At 41.2% G+C, this 23,773-nt stretch overlaps 1 protein-coding gene across 6 annotated transcripts in view; it reads right to left on the reverse strand.

Moving 5' to 3' along the window:
- HERC1 (HECT and RLD domain containing E3 ubiquitin protein ligase family member 1) overlaps positions 1-23,773 on the reverse strand; it is a 2,088,313-nt gene that overhangs the window by 1,563,967 nt on the left and 500,573 nt on the right. The gene's annotated exons all lie outside the window — the stretch shown is intronic.

A 23,773-nucleotide genomic window follows, 5' to 3' on the forward strand; every position in this document is an offset into this window, starting at 1 on the left:
GGAAATGTGATCGGGAAATATGGCACAGAAGAACAAGTTACTTATCTTTGGTAATGTTTCTCTACCTCTTTATGATTTATACGGGTGTTACTGTGGCTACTGTGGTTGAGCTTAGAGCAGTAAAATATAGACAGAGTCGTAGCTATATTTGTTATGACATGTCCAGCCGGACAGAGGTCTGATATTTACTTATAATTCAAATAGAAAAGTTAATAAAACAGTAATACACAAGGTAAGGCACAGGCCTGTGCCCTACTAATCACACAGATACATACATACAAGGGGAAAAAAGGAACAGGGGGCGTTTAGGCACAAGCATGGGGTTGGTTGCACTTATTGTTCTAATACTGTTAGAGTACAACAAGCATGAACCACAACACCTTTACAATTTTTGTAAACATAAGGTTAGCTTGTATAAGGTGTTTTAAAGGTGTCGACAGCGTTTCGATCCGCTTCCAGCATATTGTGGATCATCATCAGGACATAATATATGCCTAAAGGTAGCCTTAATTGCTAAAATGCAGTGGTGCTGTGCGGCATGAGTAGTCGTTTAGTTAACGTCCTTTAACTTCCAGTAGCGGGGAAGTGGTTCAGTGCGTCCTCGAATGAGGCGGTAGCGATCGTGCATGAAGTCAAGTTTCCTCCGGCCACCGAGGTGTTGTGGTTCATTCTTGTTGTACTCTAACAGTATTAGAACTATAAGTGCAACCAAACCCATGCTTTTGCCTAAAAGCCCCCTGTTCCTTTTTAGGTCGAGGACTCCGTCGCACTGCGTAAGCAGTGGGCGGAGCTCCGAAGATTTAATGTTTCTTAGAGGGGGCTTGGAACCCGCCCCTCTTCTCCATTGGCTGGCTTCCTATACTGAGGCCAGCCATTGGAGGAGAGGGGCGTCACTCGGTTCAAGCCCCGTCTTTTTCGGATTCGGGGGCGTTTTTTTAAGCTTCTTTCTATTTACTTTCTCTCCTCTTCCCATTGGCTGGAATTTTACTTTCCAGCCAATGGGAAGAGGAGAGAACGAAAACCACGTCCTCGAATCAGAAAATGACCGTGCTTTCTCCGAGGCATTTCTTCCTCGCCTCGGAGAAACATGGTCGTGCTGCTTGTTTGTAGAAAGGGATGAGCTTGTAGGAAACCAAGTCATCTACAAAAAAATACCAACTAAACATAAGCTAAATCAAAGGGTGTTTGCTGGCAATATTTTGAATAAGGCCACACATTTGCTTGCTGTGCGCCTTTGTCCCTCTGCAGCCTGCGCTGTCTTTCTCGGAGCTGCCGCCGCTATACAAGCCGCGTTTCTTTTTTACATTCTCACTCCAGAGCCCTCGGTCCCAAGAGCAGCTTGAAAGGAGTTTTTTTTATCTCCTGCCAATGAAGTAACCACAAGAGACAATAAACAAACAAGAGGCCGCGTGTATTTGACGAGCGACCCCTTTCCTAGCGGGGTGGGTCCATCTGTCTTTTCGCTGGCAGTTTTGAATTTAAGCAGCGGGCCTGGTGGAAAGAGGAGCCCGGGAGGGCCTGGGGGCAGGCAGCGTGAGGGGAGAGAGTCCTGGGCCTAGTGGAAGGGGCCGGGGAGGGCCAGGGGCAGGCAGCGTGTGCGGTGGGAGAGTCCCGGGACATGGCAGCAGAATCAGCCGCAGCGGGCTTGGTGGAAAGAGGAGGCGGGGCCTGGCAGCGGGCTGTCAGCGAGAGCTCCCGCTCGCAGGCCCCCGCCTGCACCGCGCCCGTCCTGCCCTTGAACTGCCAAGTAAATATTCGGCTTCACAACAAGGAGGCAAATCAAAGAGCCCGCGGCTGCAGGGGGAGGCGGGAGCAGCCACCGTGCAGAGTGTGGGGGGCTAACTGGAGACAGGCCGAGCCGTACCATCGGTACTGCCAGGCTGGGAACGGAGCATTAACACGTTTAACCAAAACAAAGCGGTGTTTGCGCGCTCATGCACGATAAACACGCGTGTAGCCTGCTACCATTTCAACACTACAAGCTTTCCATCCGCGCATTTGCGAAGAGGCGTGTGCTTGGGTTTGTGACAAGAAGATGCAGGATGTCCTATGTCGTTGCGGCCACCCTCGTTCTTTCCCGTGTCACCGCAGTACATTGACTGATTCCACTTTCAATCCAGGATGAAACGTTGTTTCTACGGGTTTCCTAACACTGGCTGGTGAGTGGCATTGTACTCACGGTGGCCCCTGTGAAAACACGAGGAGGCTTCGGGTTTAATAAATATACAAACCGAAACCAATAAGGCCGCCCGCGTCCATGCTGCTCTTAGGCGTGACCATAATTAAAATAGACATTGAAACGAGTTCCTATCGGCCCTGTAATGGCGTCTTTAAATTTACAGGCAAAAACACACGGATCGGGTAAATAGTTACAAAAAACACTGAGGTAATCACACCAGCCGCGTAGTTCCAGTTTACATTTGATCTGTTTTACTTCATCTTGCCTTCAAGAACGTTTGCTGTTTCAAGGCAGCATATTAATCTTTTACAACAAATCCCTAGGGTTCCACGGACCTGAAGCGTGTGGTTGGGGGGTGGGGTCCATTTCATTTTTGAGACCATCACTGTGGGACAAACTCCGTTTGGCAGTGCTTTTCAGCTACTCCCCAGCTTTGGAAAACACTGAAAACATGGCTTTTTAAACAGGATTAGTTTTACTTCGCTCATCTACATTTAACTTGAGGTGCAGAAGGCCAAGACACTCATTGGAGTAACAGAGGGGTTTAGAAAAGTCCTTTACATTACATTTATGTGTACAGAGTCATCTAGGTGTCTGTGGGTTTAGGTAGGGGGTGTTTGTTTACAATGGACCACAGTCGAGAGCTCTGAAGTGCAGGCTGGAAGCAGTGTGAGTTTCTCGAACTTCCTGTCAGTTGGCCATTAAAAGGTTCAGATTACATGTTCCTCCAGTTGTTGGCCTCTCTGCAGATCGCATACAGCAATGGCCGTGGGTACTGTGAGTCTATGTGAAAACATGTGAAGGAGGGACACAGCTGGCAAACTAACGGTGCGAAAATAAAATAAAATGCAGTGCTTTCAGGTGAGCGTGTGCATTGGATATGGGGGCAGTGAAGCGCAGGAGATGGGAGGAAGTACATGCAGGAGAGAGTGAAGAGGGTGCGGAAGAAGGAGATGAGGTTGGAAATGTGCAAATAGAGGATTTATGTGGGGGCAAAAAGGGCATAGATGGGTAACCAAAAGATTTACAGACTGTAATGTTTAATTCACTCAGTTTCTTAATTCAAACATGTTGTAAATTCCGACTATTCACATTTAAATCGTCGTTCCTCATTTATCTGATGCTGGTAATCAAGCATTGGCCTCCCGATGTTGCCGTCTCACTTTGCCCCTTTCTCCCTCTCCCTGTTTTGCCCTCTTCTCTTTTCTGTGGCTCGCCCTCGTTTCTCTGCTCCCCGTCTCCCTGCCTTCCACTTTCCGTAACGTGCCTCTCCCTCCTCATACCTCACTCACCCTCCTCACCCTCCTCACCCTCTCCCCCTCTACTCTGTGCCCCCCTGCCACCATCCCCCCCGCAGGCGCCCCTCGTTTTCCTCTCTCACTGCCTATTTACTGCCTCTTGCTTTCTCGGTCTCCCCCTGCCCTGCTCTCTGCCTCTCCCTGACTCTTTTCTCTGCCTCTCCAAACTGTCCCCTGTGCACCCTCTGCCTCTTTCTCTTTTCCACTCCACCTTATGTCCCTCTCTTTCTTAAAATCCAGTGTATTCTGAGTTTCCTCCAGTCTCTGCTTTGAATTTAATGACCCATAAATGCCTACTTTCTCTGCCTTTTCCGTGCTCTCCACTCCTCGCTGTCCTTTCTTCCTCTGCCCCCTCGTCACTGTTTCTTCCTCCCCGGCCCTCTTCATTGTTTCTCTCCCTCTCTGTGCCTCTCCCTCTCACACACAGATCATACCGGCGAGCGGTCACACTGAGGAGAAGAACCCAGAGGAGTGTGCATGTTACGCTGTAATATATTATTGCTCTTTTTACATCTAATGTATGAGGAGTACTTTCTGCCACTGAGTCTGGTTGAGGAAACAATACGGGTAGCTCAACAGACTGGTTGAGATGAAAGGCAGAAACGACTAGAAATTTGGGATTAGTCCGAAGAACCACTTTATTTTGATGAATTTGTAAAAATGGTTCTTGTATAGTTAGTGCCTGGAGCTCACCAACTCTTCTAAGAAATGCGATGGACATACAAAAGGCTACTTTCCAAGTCAGAAATTGTAGCTCACATTTGTGCAGAGGTTCAAATGGTGGGCCCATGAGTCTTGTAAGGGCTAGATGAAGATTCCCCATTGGAGAAGATGGAAGTCTAGGAGAGATGATTCTTTTAAGTCCTTCCATAAATGCCTTGATAGCGGGCACACAATACAAAGACAAATGTTGTCTGTTTTGTAGGTAAGCGGCCACTGCAGCAAGATGTAACCGTTTGGCTGTATAGGTTATATTATAACGCTGTAGGTGTAATAGGTAGCAAATGTTGTTTTGGATTGAAACATCTTGTGAATTGATTTGATTGTTTGTGCACTAAATTACAAATCGCTTCCATTTTGCAGCGTAGCATGCTCTAGTGGTAGGGTGTCTAGACTCTCTAAGGATGTTCATATAGTCTGGTGGCAGATTAAGGTCGCCAAACACTATGATTTCAGGTGCCAGATAGCAAGGTTGAGTTGACTGGCAACTGGATGTCTTATCTCTCCATGGTTCTAAGTGAGAAGCTTTGGGGAGAGGAGTTGTGTTTGGTGAGGAACTACTGATAACTCTAATAGGGTTGTGAACCAGGGTTGTCGAGCCCATGTGGAAGCCACTAGTATCATTGTGAGAGACTGTTGCTTGAGCTTCCGAACCACTAATGGAATTAGCGGAAGAGTTCGAAAAGCGTAAGCAAATCTGCCTGACCAATTTATCCATAGCACATTGCCTTTGGATGATGGGTGTGGATACCTGTACGCGACGTTTGCGCATTTTGCGTTGAGGTGTGTTGCGAACAGATCTATTTCTGGATAGCCCCACATTTGAAAGAATGGGATCAGAACTTGAGGATGTAGTTCCCATTCGTGGATCTGTTGTTTTTGACGACTGAGCACATCTGCGATTTGGTTGTTTACTCCTGGGAGGTGTTCTGCAAGGAGAAATATCTTTTGAGGTATGACCCATCTCCATTTGCTTTGAGCTAGTCGCGAAAGCTGTAGAGTGTGTGTTCCTCCCTGTTGTTGTATGTAGTACAATGCTGTCATATTGTCTTTACAGACTAAGACCGCTTTGCCTACCAGATGCAGTTGAAAAGTTTTCAATGCAAGAAAAATCACTAGTAGCTCTAGGTAGCTTATCTGAAGTGTTTTCTGTTGTCGGGTACATGTGCCCTGAACAGTGTGTTTTTGAAGATGAGCTCCCCAACCATTGAGTGATGCGTCTGCTGTTAACACAATCTGTGGAATTGGGTCGAGGAATGGCCGCCCTTTGGAAAGGTTTTGTGTATTCCATCACTGCAGAAAGTGATGGATGCAGCCGTCTACCAACACCAGATCTGTTAGCTGACCTTGAGCCTGGTTCCACACACGTGCTAAGCATTTCTCTAGGGGCCGAATTTGAAGTCTTGCGTAAGAAACTATTAGAATGCAAGAAGCCACCATGCTGATCAATTGCATGAACACTCGGGCTGGTAGTGAGTGTTGGGGCTGAAATTGTAATATCCGATTTTGCATGTTGAGTATCCTGACTAGGTTGGGGTATGCTTGAGCTTTGCAAGTGTCTATTGTAGCTCCTAGATACACTTGTGTGTTGGAGGGCTGAATGTGAGACTTGGTGAGGTTTACTTTGAATCCCAAGTCGTGAATAAGCAGCACCGTTTTGTGAGTGTGGAGTATGCAGCTGTGTTGTGATTTGGCTTTTATTAGCCAGTCGTCTAGGTAAAGGAAAACATGATTGTGTTGTCTTCTTAAATGAGCTGCGACCACTGCAAGGCACTTGGTGAAAACTCTTGATGCTGTAATTAACCGGAAGGGGAGAACTTTGTATTGATAATGTTGTCCGTCCACCACGAATCGGAGATATTTTTTGTGAGCTGGTTGGATGGGAATATGGAAGTAGGCGTCATTTATATCTAGAGTGGATAGAAAGTCGCCTTGTTGAAGGAATTAGAGCACCTGTTGGAGTGTGACCATGTGGAAGTGGTCTGATTGAATGTAAGGATTTAGCTGCCTGAGGTCCTGTATAGGCCTTATCGAGCCGTCCTTTTTTGGAATCAAAAAGTACAGGGAGTACACATCTGTTACCTGCTGATGGAACGGGACTGGTTGTATGGCATGTTTTTGCAAGCGAGAGAGAACTTCTTGCATTAGAAGTGTGCAATGTTCTGGTGACATTACACGTTGCTTTGGAAGAATATTTGGGGGAGTGCTGGTAAGTTTCAGGCAGTAACCATATTGAATAATTTGTCTTACCCACTTGTCTGAGGTAATGGAATTCTAGACAGCTAGGAACTGTGAGAGACATCCCCCGACAGGAGTGGGATGATCGGGGGTAGCAGAGGAAAGTCACTGCTTATTGGCAGGGGAAGTGCAGGTGGAGAAACCTCTGCCTCTTCCCTTGTTATTATTTCATCTGTAGTTTCCTCTAAAATATCGTCTGAGGGAGTTAGAGTGGTTGCTACCTTTAACGAGGAGGAGGGATTTTCTGATGACACTGTTTTTGAGCCACCCCTATAAAAGGAGCTGCAAAAAAACTCCCGGTTAGAGCTCAATTGTAAAGCACCCATGGACTTTGCTGTTTTGGTGTCTTTCTTCATTTTCTCTAAGGATGCATCTACTGATGACCCAAATAGATGCCCTACATCAAAGGGCTGGTTAAGTATGGAGGATTGTACCTCCTGCTTGAATCCAGAGATTTGAAGCCAAGCATGCCTGCGTAAGAGTATGCTAGTGTTAATGCCGCGGGATGCTGTGTCTGCTGCTTCGAGCGCTCATTTAATGGAAGTGTTGGTGATGAGCTTCTCTTTCTGGATGAGGTTGTTAGCTTTAATCTCATACTCATCCTGTAGATGTTGCATGAGTTTTTCCAACTTGTCATAGTGAGCCTTATCATAGCGTGCTAACAGTGCCTGAGCATTGGCAATACGCCAATGGTTAGCCGCTTGGGAAGCCACTCTTTTGCCTGAGGCATCAATAAGTTTTGACTCCTTATCAGGAGGAGGGGCGTCGCCTGTGGTTTGAGAATTAGCTCTCTTACGGGCGTTGGTTACAACAAGAGAGTCTAGAGGCAACTGGCCTTTCATATATGCCAGGTCTGTAGGAGCGTGTTTGTATTTTGTGTCAACTTGGTGTGTTAGTATTCTGGCTCTAACTGGGTCTTTGAATACTTTGTCAGTATGTTTTAGTAAGCCTTTGAGCTAAAGAGTTAGTAGCCCTTTGTGACTGTGAATTTCTCCACAAGGAAATCCTCTTCTAGAGAGTCTGAGTGTAGCTCCACCCAGTGATATGGAGCAACCCTGTTAATAAGCTGTGCAAAACCGATGTTATTATCAGGTGGGGAGGGTCTAGAGGGATACAGGTTGGGATTGTTATCCTGGTCTGGATCTTTATCATAATTGTCCCAGGAATCAGTGTCCTGTGGTATATCATGTGGTATTGTTAGATTTGGGGGTCTCTAGCTGGCATAGGTAAGTACCTTTGACCAAATAGGGACACTTGCGTCTAGTCAGGGTAAGACGGTACACTCCTAAAATAACCCCTGCTCACCCCCTTGGTAGCTTGGGACGAGCAGGCAGGCTTATCTCAGAGGCCGTGTGTAAAGCATTTGTGAACACATACAGTAACCCAGTGACAACACTACAGATGGACACCACACCAGTTTTAGTATAAAAAGAAGTATTTTTATATAGACTTAACACAACATCACAAACAACAAAAATCCACAATACTGTACTTTAAAAATGGTAGAAATAGCTTAGTTCTCTTTAGATGGTAAATGCCCACTTTAAGTTTAATGTACTTTAAGATGCGTAACACTATACAACGAAAGTGTTGCAGGGAAGGTAATGCGTAGGTTCCTTACACGCAAGAACGAAGATGCGTAGGGTCACTACAGCTGCGTAGGGGATGCGTAGGTTCTTCTCTGCGTGGGGAGGTGATGCACCGGTTTCTTACTGCGCTTCCGTGGTGATGTGACCAGCAGCGTCGTGATCCGTTGAAGATCTGGTGTCATGAAACGAAAATGATATTATCTTCTTGATGTGACATGATGCGTGCACGCCCGATGGTCGTGCTGCGACTCAACGATTCTTCTGAGCCGCGACAGGCCCTGCAACACGCTTCTCCAGTGATGCGACAGCGACACTCTTCTCTGGTGATGCGAGACGCTTCAGCGATGCATTGCGACTGCGACAACACCCTTCTTCGGTGATTCGACGACAGTGACTGCGACACGCTTCTCCGATGATGCGACGGTGTCTGAGGCGACACTCTTCTCCGGCGATGCGAGGCGAAGTCACAGCGGCGACACCCTTCTTCAGTGATGCGACGAAAGCGGCTGCATTGGCGACACACTTCTTCTTCGTGAGATGCGCTTCCAGCTCCTTGCGGAACAGTGAAGGTCACAACTAGGTAGATATATAGCATATGTTTGATAATTGATTGGTCTTCCTTTTCTTCTGCCTTACCCCAGTTCATGATTATTACCGGTACATAGATGAAGAATCTGACCTCTTGTAGCACAACTGCCTAGACCAAAGGTTCAAAATTCTAAGACATAAAATCAGAGGAGCCTTATTATAAGAGTACGAGGTGAGCTGTTCACTAATAATAATAATTTTTTCCAAATAACCATGCAACAGTTTGCGAGCGTTTTTATCCCAGGATGTAGGTAGAAAATTTGTGTGTTTAAATGAGAAACAGTAGATATGATTTCATGTGAGAATTACAGGCAAACAGTGCCCGCTTGTTTTGTAAATAGTGTGAAGTCATTGAATTCTTTGTGAGTACTACACGGCACAATGAGCTGTATTGTACCTAACAGTTATAATAAGATTTAGGTTATTTTCTCAGGTTATTACTGATTGAGATTGTACATATGTACTGATATATTTGTATTGTGTGTTTGCACTTGCAGCCCTGATGACGTCCTGCCTCTAGGACGAAACGCGTCGGCTGCTGAACATCAAGAATAAACAAGAATTTTGATTGTGTATATGTTTATAATTCATATTTTTGGACCATTGATCTATTTGTGTTTCTTTTGAAGATTAAAATATCTAATTGTTTCTGAGATAAACAAGCACTCCCAGCTCTTTTTTGTATTTGTTTAGTCTAATCTGGGGTTGGGACGATGCCCCAGTAGTTGGTGGAGTGTTAAACAACGCTATTTTGAGTGTACTATCCCTAGTGCACCACACTATACCCTACGTCGTCCAAAAGCTTTTTTGTGTATACCATTATTGAAGGGTAGGAGTAGCACAGGGACCTGTTAAAACATGGATGACGACAGAGATAAATTGGCAGCAGAAGTTTTTCAAATTAGACAGCCTAATGGTGCCGCGGGTACTAAAAGAAACGAAACCAAAATAAGCCTTAGAGACAAATTTTTAAAATTGGAAAGACTGCGTAAATCGGAATTGAGTAAATGGTGGGATGGTGTAACCCTCAAAAATTATATGGAACAAAAGAGGGTTCCGCGAGGACTTCGCATCCTCATATTCCCAACCTTTGATGATCTTGAGGAGGACCACCTTAAGGAGTGGGAAGAAAATTTGTACACTTCATCATTTACTATGATGAATATCCTTATCAAGAATTCGGACAGAAAAGTAGAAAAACTAAGACAACAGATTACTGATTTGGAAAAAGAAATAAAAGAGATGAATCTACCTGAACTTACTGATAAAAATTATCTTATCCTTAAAGATGTCATCAATAGACACCAATTGCAAATCAAGGACAAAAAATTAAGCAAATTAAAAAGAGATGAGCGGGACTACAATGAAGGGAGAATCTTCACTTTTGCCCGAGGTTATGATGAGGTGGCTAAACCAAAACCTAAACCCAATCAAACGGCAGGGACAGCACAATCAGGTGATCTGAGTACGTCCACAAATTATAGCAGCTCCAGTATCTCTTCTATTGAGGAGAATGCTGCGGGCGCCGTAGGAGGAACTCCCAAAAAGAACTCTTCTTTTTGCGACGAACTAAAAATGATAAAGAAAGGTCGGAAGAAGTTCGTAGGAGGACTAGAAGGGGGAGGAGGAAATCCCACAAATACAAGGATGGGCACCAGGAGTCAGAACAGAACCAAGAACTAGAACAGTGTAAGGCCATCCCTGGGGAATTGGAAGTCATTAACTTGTCGGATAGACGTCTAAATGAACATGAAATTTCTGTGTTAGAAAAAGGATTAAAATACTGTCCTGTACATAACTGTGATTATACTGAGTTACATATTGATTTGTTTAAATTTTGCAGAAATTTAAAATTGAAAAGTTTTTTCTCAACATTGGATGTAAATGTACAGAACAGAATATTGAATAAAAACTCTGAAATGACATCAGCTGAATTAGAAAATGTTCATTTGTTAATGACTTTGTCAGGGGAAATGGATCTTAATGTGGATGATGTGGCTAGTTTATGTGAAATTGAAACAAACTACCAGTGTACTAGTGGATTGCGTTGCAAATCCAAGTTTATTCCCCATGGTAGCCAATACATAGCAATTGACTTATATATGGAAAAGACACTGCAAGAATTTCATAAACTACAAGACAAATTCACGCTAAATAGTCATTATAAAGATAATCTGTCCCGGCAAGAAAGATTGGCTTTATCAAACTTAAAACAGGATCCCTCAATCATTATTAGGGAAGCTGATAAGGGGGGGAACATCGTTGTGATGAACAGAACAAACTATGTGGCTGAGATACGAGAACAACTCAAGGATGTAAATTGTTACAAAAAAGTTAAAACAAATCCGATAAAAGAGATTGCTCAGAATATATTGGAACATCTGTGTGTATGGAAGGAAGAAGGATTGATTGATGAATCAGAATATAAATATTTAAATGTTAGTCATCCTGTTTCTCCCTTCCTGTACACATTACCAAAAATTCACAAAAACAGAGTGAACCCACCAGGCAGGCCCATAGTCTCCAGCATCGGTAGCGTCACAGAACATCTGTCAGAATTTGTAGATGGTTTTATCAAGCCATTAGTGGTGAACTTACCTTCATATGTAAAGGACACCACTGACATTCTTAATAAATTGCAGGATTTTAAATGGGAAGATGGGATGATTTTGGCAACGTTAGACGTGGTGGGTCTTTATACTTGCATTGAAATGGAGAAGGGTATACAAGCGCTAGAACACTTTCTAGGTAGCAGAAGTGCAAGTTTGAGACACCATTCCAAAATGATAATTCAAATGAGCCAGTTGATTCTCGAAAACAACTATTTCTTATTTGAGGATGAATGGTTCCACCAGATTAGGGGCACGGCGATGGGATCCAGGTTTGCTCCCTCTTATGCCAACCTGTTCATGGGTTGGTACGAGAGGGAGCACGCCTGGAGCCGCAGAGCTGGGGAATGGATGGATCTGGTGGTATTTTGGGCCAGATTCATCGACGACATTCTAATAATATGGAGAGGCACCCCGGATGATTTAAATAATTATCTGCATTACTTGAACCATAATGATTTCAATGTGAGATTGACGATGAATCAAAGCACATCCAGCATTGAATACTTAGATGTGACGCTGAGGGTGGTTGGGGACAAAATCAATAGTAAACTGTACAGGAAAGAAACCGCCACCAACTCCATCTTGAGGGCAGACAGTTTTCACCCAGGATCTGTAATTGGGGGGATACCATATGGAGAAATGGTCAGAACCCGAAGAAATTGCAGTCGGGATGAAGACTATTCTCAAGAATTAAATCAACTAAAACAAAGACTAGGTAAAAGAGGCTATGCCAAAAAAGATTTAGCAAGGGCTAGTGAGAAAGTGTCAAAAATTGATAGAGCAACTACTTTGCTTCCGAAAAAGAAAGAACCAGTCAGACACAAGCCTTCCTTTGTTACAGCATACTGCGTGCAAATAGATAAGATTAGGCAAGCACTAAGCAGGAATTGGACTCTGTTAAAAGGTGTCCCAGGTTTGGCTACCATATTGGATGACAAACCTCTAATAACGTTCAAGAAATGTCCAACAATCAGGGACAAAGTCTCAAAGAATTATATTCGTCCAATAGTGAAACAAATTAAGGATTGGCTCCCCACTCAGCCTAAAGGCTTTTATATCTGTGGGACATGTGTAATATGCTCGCATGGCATGAATAAAACAAAAACTTTCGGATTTAATGGTACTAGACAATTCCATATTAATGAATTTATTAATTGCAACAGTGTAGGAATAGTTTATGCCATCATTTGCAGCTGTAACAAAGTGTACATAGGGAGTACGAAAAGACCCCTCAAATTAAGAATACAAGAGCACAGACGAGCAATCATGAACCGAGACACAAGATCCCCACTCTATGCACATATGGAAAAGGAACATTGTGCCAATATGGATTTTAAATTTCATGGCATAGAAAAAGTGTCCCAACATGTGAGAGGGGGAAATTGGGAATTACGAATCCGTCAAACTGAAGCACGTTGGATAATCAAATGTCGTACGAAGATGTGTGGTTTAAACATTGATTCTGAACTACATAATTTTTTGGCATAGTTATTAGCAAATCATGACATAAAATAGACTAATGTGACTTGAATCAGTCAATCTAAAAACAGATGTCTTAGGAGGCATTTTTAATTGTTTATTGTACACATTCTGGGATGTTGAGCAAGCAAACTGTTGTTTCTTTTGCTAATGTATTAAATTTTTTTATGATATGAACACCTTCTCTTGCCCATACTAGGGCTTTATAACTACGACATGTGCGATCAAGTGCGATCAAGTGCTTGTACACTTAGATGCTCCCTTGCCCTATCTTTCCTAAGTATATCTATACAAGTGTTTGAAAATGGATGCACCCTTTAATTATCAAAGATAAGAATTAAACATAGTATGAATATGCTACCTACCTCGAAGTGTTCATATGTAGTTGCACGCATAAGTAAGGGATAAATAATATGGGGGCAGGTAGACGCATTGATAATAAGACAGGACATGCAGGATTGGAGGAATGGAAGTGGGGGCTAAACTTTGCCAGGCGTAGGGACTAACCAAGATATTTGGTTCTTTAAATTGAAGTGTGCCGTCAAGAAAGAAATGTAGGCTTAACTAGTCAGTGAAAGGTGATGAATAGTATCAGGGTAAGCACTGGGCGGACCTGATTGGAAACTTGTTCACCGAGTTGCAACCGTGAGCTGCGCAAGACCGGAAACTGTGTAGTAAATAGCCGGAAATATTATGGTTTGCAGATAAGCCTGCACAAAGCTCAATGCGTAACAAGCCACGCACTGGGCGGACCTGATTGGAAACTCGCTCACCGAGATGCAACCGTGAGCTGCGCAAGACCGGAAACGGTGTATTTAATAGCCGGAAACATTATGGCCGGTAGATAAGCCTGTATAAAGCTCAATGCGCATGAGCGGAAATACAAAATAGCAAGATAAACACGGATAGCGGACCTCATTGGAAACGCTCACTTTCTCACAGATGAGCATAATTAGAATACGCGCGAAATTTAACGTGATGTGATTGGCCATTGGGCCCTTTTTAAACATAGGGAGTCCGGGGCACCGCACCTTCGGGATTTACCGTACCCGGATGGTGTGGAGGAACAGGAGGTCACGTTGTGAAGGGTAAGTGCAGAAGGCTAGGCAGAGCTTTGGGGTAATAGTTAATTTAGAAGGAAAGCAACGGGAAGACTACATAATCTGTTCATTTTATTTTATTTTTAGAACGGATTGTTTCAGAACGAATTGATAGGATCACTGCAGAATAGATGTCATTTCCCCTTTTGGTTACATTATATTGGAATGTGGTGAGTGAACATGGAGGCGTAATTTTTCAACATCCAGAAGGGTTTTCTGAGCAATTTAATATATTAAGGCTTTTTTGACTTTTGTAGGTATGAATGTCATTGGCAGATCAGTTTTTAAAGGACTCTCGATTTAAAGAACAAAGGATTAATCGATTTGAGAAAAGCATTGATCTAGGGTTTCACCAGGTACGCATTTTTGCAGATGTAAAATGTTACTGTGATAGACTGGGCCAGTTCAAGATAAGAGAGAACTGGAACAGTGAAGGTCACAACTAGGTAGATATATAGCATATGTTTGATAATTGATTGGTCTTCCTTTTCTTCTGCCTTACCCCAGTTCATGATTATTACCGGTACATAGATGAAGAATCTGACCTCTTGTAGCACAACTGCCTAGACCAAAGGTTCAAAATTCTAAGACATAAAATCAGAGGAGCCTTATTATAAGAGTACGAGGTGAGCTGTTCACTAATAATAATAATTTTTTCCAAATAACCATGCAACAGTTTGCGAGCGTTTTTATCCCAGGATGTAGGTAGAAAATTTGTGTGTTTAAATGAGAAACAGTAGATATGATTTCATGTGAGAATTACAGGCAAACAGTGCCCGCTTGTTTTGTAAATAGTGTGAAGTCATTGAATTCTTTGTGAGTACTACACGGCACAATGAGCTGTATTGTACCTAACAGTTATAATAAGATTTAGGTTATTTTCTCAGGTTATTACTGATTGAGATTGTACATATGTACTGATATATTTGTATTGTGTGTTTGCACTTGCAGCCCTGATGACGTCCTGCCTCTAGGACGAAACGCGTCGGCTGCTGAACATCAAGAATAAACAAGAATTTTGATTGTGTATATGTTTATAATTCATATTTTTGGACCATTGATCTATTTGTGTTTCTTTTGAAGATTAAAATATCTAATTGTTTCTGAGATAAACAAGCACTCCCAGCTCTTTTTTGTATTTGTTTAGTCTAATCTGGGGTTGGGACGATGCCCCAGTAGTTAGTGGAGTGTTAAACAACGCTATTTTGAGTGTACTATCCCTAGTGCACCACACTATACCCTACGTCGTCCAAAAGCTTTTTTGTGTATACCACCATCTTTCAGTGGTACTCTCCGGAGAGGTCCTTGAGATCTTCCTCATATAAAAAACTGGTTTCTCCTAGATTTCACAGGTCCAGATGGGGCGGTTGCTCATTTTCTAGCCACCAAACTCTGGAACTTCTTGCCCCCTCCATCTCCAAGGCGGACTTTCTTCCGGTCTTTAGGAAACTTCTGAAAACCTGGCTATTTGCTTCTTAGCTGGATGTGGCATTTCTTTCTCCTCTCCAGTCCGTTCAGCACCCTTGACACCCTCGGGTATAAGTGCGCTTTATAAATATTATCCTATCCTATCTGCAAAATAACTCACATTGGGTCTACTAGGTCTTTTGAAGATACCGTTAAACAAAGAGAATATCTTTACAGTCTTTCATCTTCCCATATGGAAATGTCCCAGACCAAATCCTAGTTTTATAATGATGGGTGCTCTTTTGAGCCTGAAATGCATTGTTATCATTTAAGTTTGTTGTGCTGTTGTCACATGCAATTCTCGGAGTTTACCTTGCTTCTCTAGGATTAGGCTTCTTTCTTTTGATGTTTCATGATATTTACTTTACTGTTTTTCTCATTTTTGTTCTAAATTCCTTCTTATGTCTACAACTTTATCTGGCCTCCAGTATTTGTTTACTTTTGTGCAGTGCCATTTATTCACATATACTTTTCTTTCATTCACTTCTCTCTCATATAGGTGTCAAGATTATATCTTTTTGTCCCTTTTTAAAAAAAATTTTTTACCAATTGCCAAGTTTCTTTCTGGCAACAGGTTTATCTTCATACCTTATAGTTAGCGTTGTTTCCTAGAAAGTTTGAGGCCTCGGAAATCCCCTTAAAAGAAAAAAGGTACTTATACATTTTTTAGTACTCCATGCCCAGAATATGTTCATTTACAGGAAACACAATGTAATTAAGCAAAATCCATAACATTAAAGAGAAATTGAGTGGGCAACATTTTTTTTCCACCTGCTTCTGGGCAGGGGGCTTCAGGGGGTGCGGATGACATCTTATCTTAGGAAACCCTAAGTCTGAAGTATTATACCAGGAGTGTGATGATGAGTGATGCTGGCTAATGGGGACAATAACATTTGAAAAAATATCCCTGCCCCTAATTAATATGTATGGGTCAGTTATGGCTGATCCTTATTTTAGGAATTGTGGCAAGTCTGTCATAGATAGTATAGTTAATCCCAATAATATTTTAGGGGAGATTTTAATCAAATTGTAGACCCACTTTTAGATATGAAATTTAAATTTTAACCTCATAAATCGCATCAAGTTTTTAAAATGACAATTGTTGGAAGTAAGGAAAAAGCTTAACCTAGACTATATGGAGTTTTGTTTCCACTCAGGTACTCATGGTTCTCTATCCAGAATTGTTACATTTTCATTGCTCAACCTTTATTGCAATTTTTATGCTCTGCCAAGATTAGGAATATTTTGTTTTAGCGAATCATACTCTGGGTCTCAGATTTATTTCGAAGATATTTGTCCCGAATCACCTAGGTGGTGGTTTAATAACTAACTTAGGTCTTATAATGATTTTCTAAAAGGGTTTTAATATATTTGGTAAAAGATTTTTTTTCAATTCAAGAAATCCACGGATACCTATGGTTCCATCCAAGAACTGGGTTGCCTTTAAGGCTTCTCTTAGTTTTGTTATATCTTTTGCTGCTCAAAAATATAAAAGCAGATTCTCAGTACAAATGTTTAACTAAGAATTATATAGTCCTGTAATGCACTTAATTGACTTCCAAAACTAGTAACTCTTTGAAAGAAATAATTGCAGCTAAATTTTAGTTAAATAAAACTATTACCTTTAACACTTATTAAAGCTAAATTTCGTAGAGGACATAACAAAAAGGGGTAAATGATGGTTAGTTATATAAAAGTCAAAATTGAGCATAAATACATTGCCATTGTTATTAAAGAATTTGATAATTCTAATGTCCTTTCTAACAAAAATATTTCCATCTATTTTGATCAATTTCATAAGGCTCTTTATCTTGATATTACTACATCAAACTAGGAACTTAATGGGTTTTTTTCCAAAATCTTCCAAAACTGCTTTTATATTAAGCGGATAATGAAGTCCTTGGAAAAAATGTGTCTCTTCTGTAAGTCCTACAAGCAAATAGATATTAGAAGAGAGCCAAGGCTCCTGGTCCTGATGGGACATCTATTGTGCAGATCTCCCACTCTTTCAATTTGTTTTGCTCCTAAAGAATAATAGAACTCCTTTCTGCACAACTCACAAGGGTAGCTTGATAGAAGGTACTCATAACACTCATTCCTAGGCTCGATTACCCGAGCGTTTAAACATTTCTTTAATAAATTATGAATATAAAGTTTGCAAATGATATTAGCCTGACTTGAATCAATTACACAGAATCTTATTAAAACAGATCAGTCAGGTTTTATTAAGGGTTTTAATGGTTATATTCCTTTCCATGAGACAATGGTTTCTTCTTAATTTAATTTATCTCATGGAATTAGACATGGTTGTCTCTTATTTGTCTATTATTTGTACTTTGTTTAGAACCTGCAATTTTGACATCCCAGATTTTCTAAACATCGATTTTAAAATTAAACTTTAAGATTTACTGATGATGTTTTTATATCCATCAAATACACTTCATTGCAACCATCCCTTGATGAGGTTCAACTTTATTCACAGCTTTTAGGTTCTACACCAAATCTAAATAAGACAGAAGTTATACTTAATCTGTATTGTGCAGGAGATATAGGTTTAATGATTACAAATTTAGGTAGAACACGATTAAGATTAAATATCTGGGCACTTGGTTGCATCTATACTATGAAAAACAGTTCATATAAATGTGTTCTCCCTAAACGGCAAGTTACATGATTTATTATCAAATTGGTCCCTGCTTTCACTTTCACAGTAGGGTAAACTCAATATTATATTGATTACGGTTGTTCCACATATATCTTTTTATTCTTTCAATGTGGTCATAAAATTATGTTTTTAAACAGTTTGATAATTGATGTTAAAAAACTTTTGGGGGGAACAAAAAGTCTTCCTGAACTGCTTTAGCAAAATTTAACAAAACTAAGATTGAAGGTGGGGTTAAATTCGATGATTAAGTGGTATGACGCTTTTATTATTTTCAGGCAGACATGTGCGATATCTTGAACACATACAGAAAAAAATGGGGTTAAGAGATAAAAGACCCTGTGCTTTAAGCTCCAAGACCAGCCCCACTGGTCTCAACCAAGTTAAAGTCCAACCTATGAAGGTATATGATAATCTTTAATCCTCAAATACTGTAACCATTTCATATTTCAAATTTAGTCCACATTGTCACTTCTGTATAATTATATACCAATCCATCTTCATTTAAAATGATTGTACAGCCAGCCAACACATGTTTTGAGTAGTACACCCTCTTCTCCAGGGATGATATTCCATATAAGCAATTACATCCACGGACTTTTCGTATCTCAAACCAATTTCTTACAGATTAGATCACTGATTGGCCCAATCCAGTATCAACAATCACGCAGCATCAGCGGACGCTTCTCATTACTCCAGCTTACATGTGCAATATCTTGTCAGTATGATGAATTCACCAGTACCCACATGACTAAAGCATGAGTGCACATTCTCCTATGATTTCACTTTTAAGGAAATAGGTCATACATCTAATTGGCATCCCTAATTTCCCAGTTATTTAGTTTTCCTCTTCTTTAATCTGGAATACCAAAGAATTATCAATAACCCCAACCAGATTATGGTAATTGTCTTTAGTGTTTTTAGGTGCTGGCACTGCTTAATTAGGACCCAGAGTAGAACATTTAGAGCTGGTAAGCGAATCAGAATGCTTTTATTCGGTGGCCATTAGGAGCACTGTGTGATTGAGAGCTCCAGTGTGAGCTGTTCCTGTTTGCCGCACCATTATCCCACTCAAAACTGACCCATACCATAAGAGCGGGCATGGGGAAAACCAGATTTACTGTACTTTAAGTAGCATCAGCTTCTGCTCCACGGATGTTGCTGATGTCCACGGGCCAAACTGTCCTACCTCAACCTCCTATATTGCTCACGGGGAAATAAGCCCAATTAAAATAAATTGAAAATCAATTTATAAAATGCTTAAGTACCCAAAGGCATCTTTGCACTGCCCTTACAAAGTCAGAAACCCAGCCCACAAAGACGTTACAGGTTGAAAAGCCAAGTTTTCAATCTTTTCTTAAAATGGAGCTGGTCTTCAAGACACTGACTACCACAGTGCAGAGAATTAAAAAGGTTATCACTTAGATGCATAAATGATCTGCTGCGCTTGATTCTGTGAACAATCACTTGCTTCCTTGACACCGATCTAAGAAGCCTTTGGGGGTTGTACCAATGAAATCTGGACCAGAAGAATTCAGGACCATTATTAATTGAACTTCATGAGGTAGGCATACTGATTTGAACATGGACTTTTTTACCGGCAGCCAGCGCAGCTTGATCATTCTCTAGAAATTGACTGTTGTTTTGGTATGCCTAATATAGATAGGCTCTCATGTTTTGGACTACCTGTATTCTATTCAGAGTTAGCTGGTTAATGCCCAAAAAACAAAAAACAAAATTGCACTAGTAAAGGTTTTACGTGAGGCCAGAGGAATGAACGGAAAAATGCTCTAAACAATCCTAAGGATATTGAACCAAGATGCCGTGACTAGGCTCACTTGTCTAATGATGGTTAAGAAGTCACTATAAAACTACTCCCAGGTTTATGGCAGATTTTACTGGGGTAGGTAAAGTAACAAATTCCTGGACCAGATTGAGGACTGATTTATGAAGATATGACTTCTGTCTACTCCATGTTTAACGTCAGATGGTTGTTTTTCATCCAGTTGCCAACTGCCTGCACACAGTTATGGAAGTTTGCCACAGCAAATTGAGTATTGTTGCTCATAGAGACAATGATCTGAGTATCATACATATAAGAAAAGGCAATAAGTCCAAATGATTTAATCAAAGCTGCTAGCGGAGATACATACATATTACAAAATTGAAGGGCACAACTTAGAACTTTGCGAGAAATGAAAATAGTTTAGAGGTGAATGAATTACAGACAACAGTCTCTGACATGCCAGATACCAAAGAGTGTAACAGCTGAAGAGCATTATTCTTATTCCGTAACTGAGCAAGGTGGGTCTCTAGCACAGAGTGGATGACAATATCATAAACCTCAGATAGATCTTTTTTTTTTAAATCTTTTTATTGACAATTTTTACATAATAAATGCATTCCCACCCTCCCCACCCCCCTTGCCCTGACCAAGAACATGTCAAAAATAGATGAGTAAGCAACTTATTATATACATACAACAGAAATTTATCCAGTATAATGTTCTTTACTATAAGGATACAAAGAAATATAAATGTAAATAATACTAAATACACAAAATGCAATTATGTATGTCTCTGGATCCACAATAACATTGGTGACCAAATCCGCATGCCCATTAATCTTTTTTAGCGCCTTTGTTTTTATAAATTGCAACTTCCAGGCTACAGGTGGCTAATAGCCTAGCCCTCCATTGTTGAAATGCAGGTGGATCTGGATCTAACCAGGCTGAGGCAATAGTAAGTCGAAGTATTGCCATGGCCACAAATATTAACTCCTGAGTGTTTGTCTGCAATTCCCGATTTGCTACCCCCAGCATGATTTCCTCCGTTGAGATTTCTATTCTTGTTTGACAAACTTCTGATAGAAATTCCGAGATGTCATTAATCAGCTTAGTAAGTGTGTTACATGTAGCAAATATATGTATAATATCGGCCCCATATAGTGCACAACGAGGACATGTTGTTCCCTTCCCTGTTCCCCATTTAGCGATTTTCTTAGGTGTGTAATATAGGAAGAAGAAGGTTTTATAAAATTGTGCCTGTAGCTTTATCGACATTAATGAATTTAGAGCTAAGTCATATGCTATGCGGGGGATATTCGAATGTACTCCCAATTGGTCCTGCCAAATTGTGCATTGTTTATCCATATCATCTGGGGCCATTACATTCAAAGTTTCATAGATTTCCCCAATCCTGGGAGTCATTTTTTTACATAAACTATCAATCAATTGATTGTTCAGGAAGTTCTCCCGCCCACCAGTTTTCTTTGTTAGGAAGTCTCTAACCTGCAAAAACTTAAAAAAATCCCTGTGGCTAATATTATATTCCTCATGCAGATCCTCACACATCTTAAGACAGCCTTGTTTATAAAAGCAGCCCAGTTGCACCATCCCTGCCGAGACCCATCTGTTTATACAGCTATCATGAAATATTAGAGGGCAATCATTATTACTGTTCATTGGTGTGTAAAATGAAAATCGCCCAAGCCCCAACATCTTGCGAATGCTACTCCATGCTTTATAAGCCCCTATAATAGTCTTAAACTTGACTTTCTTAAAATAGTTATCGTTTGTATGTCGCCAAAAGCAACCGGCACAATCTTCTCCTAATAAAAGTTCTTGAGGGGACGGAATCTCTTGATTAATACTATCATTCGAAATCAAATTGGCGCAATATTTTAGAACAGTGGACCAATAATACAATTTGAAGTTCGGTAGGGATAAACCTCCCTTTTTCTTTGGTAGTACCAATCGTTTAAGAGCCCGTCGGGGTTTCTTATATCCCCAAATAAAACTTGAGAGCATAGAGTCGATAGTCCTAAAGATTTTGGGGGAGAATTCAAGGCAAATAGTCCTAAAGAAATATAAAAATCGGGGGAAAAAAAGCATCTTGATAAAATTACAACGGCCCCCTATAGTTAGATGTAAATTATCCAATCGGACCATCTCCTTCTTGGTTCTAGAAATCAATGGTTTTAGGTTAATATCAACAATGTTTTGAATTTTGGCACTTATTGTACCCCTAGGTATACGGCCTCCTCAGTAACTCTTGCGTCCCCCATCACAATCTTGTTGTTTAACACGATCTGGGTTTTGTTAGAATTCAGTTCATATCCAGATACCAATCCAAATAGGTGTGCTTCCTCTTCTATCACCGGCATAGCTATATTGGGGTCTCTAGTGACAAGCGCGATATCATCGGCGTATGCCAAGGTTTTGGTATTATGACTACGTATTTTGATTGGTGATATACATACACAATTGTCCAACCATCGAATAAATGGATCGATATATATTGCAAATAAAAGGGATGAGCAGGGGCATCCCTGCCTGGTTCCTCTCGTGATCGCAAAGTTCTCTGACAGGAGCCCATTGACTAATACTCTAGCACTCGGTTTATTATATAGTTCTCGAGTAGCCGTAATAAATTTGTCGTTAATTCCACTATAGTACATTGCCGTCCATAAAAATCTCCAGGAGACCCTATCAAACGCTTTCTCTGCGTCAAGGAGTATAAGCGCAATAGAGTCTCCTGTAGACTCTGTATAGTCAAACAGCGAGATCACCCGTTGAACATGGTCAGTTGTTGACCTTCCTGGTATATATCCATGTCGGTGTTTAGATACTATTTTATTTATTATTGGTGCCAATCTGGCCGCCAGGAGTTTCGAGTAGATTTTTGAGTCCCCATTAATTAGAGTAATTGGTCGATATGACCCTAAATCAAGCTGATTTTCATTTTTTTTCAAGAAGACCACAATTTTAGCTTCTGACCAGCAGGGTGGGGGGGTACCTCCCTGAAATATGTGTGCAAACAAAGTCATCATTATTATTTTTAATTGATCAGCAAATTTCAGATAGAACTCAGATGGTATCCCGTCCAGTCCTGCCGCTTTCCCACTTTTTAATGCTTTTAAAGATAGCAGGATCTCATCCCAGTTGGGTAATTCATCCAGCATGTCCTGGTCCTTCTTCTCAAATCTAGGACCTCGATTTAAATCGAAGTAAAGATCTGGATCCCCCAATCCACTTATAGGTTCTGTATATAGATCTTGATAGAATCTCTGAAATGCGGCCCTTACTTCATCTGGTTCTGATTTTAGGCCTAGTCTAGGGTCTTGAATTTCTCTAATGGTGCTTGCTGATGTCTCTTCTCTAATATGCACCGCTAACTGATGCCCAACCAGTTCACTCAGCTCATATATCTTTTCCTTATTTACTGATGCTTTAATGATGGCTTTTTCCACTATTATTTCTGTGATAAGATTTTTTGCAATGGCTACCTGAGATAATGCACTGTCTAGCCCCTGACCTTGTTGAGCTGCAGCGATCAGATCTTCTTCGGCTTTACCCAAGTTATAATGTAGTGCAGCTAGGTGGGATTTCCCAACAAGGGGTGGTGAGGGACAGAGTCTCTGAATTAAGCAGAATACTCTCACCCAGTCAAGAGATCAGGGCTAGATCCAACACCGTTTTTTAGCTCATTGCACCATCCCAGTTTCAGAACCTGGCTGTATGCAAATTAGTCTGTCCCTGGCCCAGTGCATCATGGGAACAGGGCAGACCAGACTACAAAAGCCAATTCTTACACTGGGAAGGAAACAAGCTTCCGGGGACCGGTTTCTGGCATTACAGCTGTCTTCGGCCCGGCTTGCTTGAATCCTGATAGTGCAATGAGCAAGGGACTCATGTCTGAGTATGCCCTTCCACGCTTAGGGTGGACAAAAATATTTACAACAAGGGGTGGTGAGGGACAGAGTCTCTGAATTAAGCAGAATACTCTCACCCAGTCAAGAGATCAGGGCTAGATCCAACACCGTTTTTTAGCTCATTGCACC

This window comes from Lissotriton helveticus, chromosome 3_2 (genome assembly GCF_964261635.1).
Source record: "Lissotriton helveticus chromosome 3_2, aLisHel1.1, whole genome shotgun sequence".
Lineage (NCBI taxonomy): Eukaryota > Metazoa > Chordata > Amphibia > Caudata > Salamandridae > Lissotriton > Lissotriton helveticus.